Source organism: Penaeus monodon, chromosome 23 (assembly GCF_015228065.2).
Source record: "Penaeus monodon isolate SGIC_2016 chromosome 23, NSTDA_Pmon_1, whole genome shotgun sequence".
NCBI lineage: Eukaryota > Metazoa > Arthropoda > Malacostraca > Decapoda > Penaeidae > Penaeus > Penaeus monodon.
In genome coordinates this window covers 17,944,073-17,944,502 of record NC_051408.1, presented here as the reverse complement: position 1 = coordinate 17,944,502, position 430 = coordinate 17,944,073, and the positions used below count along the sequence as shown (strand labels likewise).

The following is a 430-nucleotide window of genomic DNA, read 5'->3' as shown; positions in this document are numbered from 1 at the left end:
GGCTACTACTTATTTGTGTTCCCAGGATACAAAAGTTTTATGTACCCCAAGCTATAAACTTGTAATCTGTATTTCTGCAATTCTATATGAATAACATAGAACATGTTTATATAGCTTTATACATTTTAGAAATACAACACAGAATCCATTTATGCAGTGATAAATGATACGTTTCATAAACCATGACCAGTTTAGTTTGCCATCTAGTTATTTCTATTTTCTACCGTTTAATCATTCAGATACTTCTCTATTAGTTTATACAAATATTAATAAATAATTAATGACCCTAATTAATTTCAGCTTTCAATATCCTAAACATTGCTTTAATTTTTTCTTACTGAAAATGAAGTGCACTTGACCTACAGAATACTGTGGCATCTAATGTGAATACCTGGCAATAAACGTGTCCTGTTGTATTTTATTTTTTTTG

At 28.8% G+C, this 430-nt stretch overlaps 1 protein-coding gene across 1 annotated transcript in view; it reads right to left on the bottom strand.

Moving 5' to 3' along the window:
- The window catches only part of LOC119587859 (probable glutamate--tRNA ligase, mitochondrial), a 10,856-nt gene that overhangs the window by 5,014 nt on the left and 5,412 nt on the right, over positions 1-430 (bottom strand). The window lies entirely within an intron of this gene.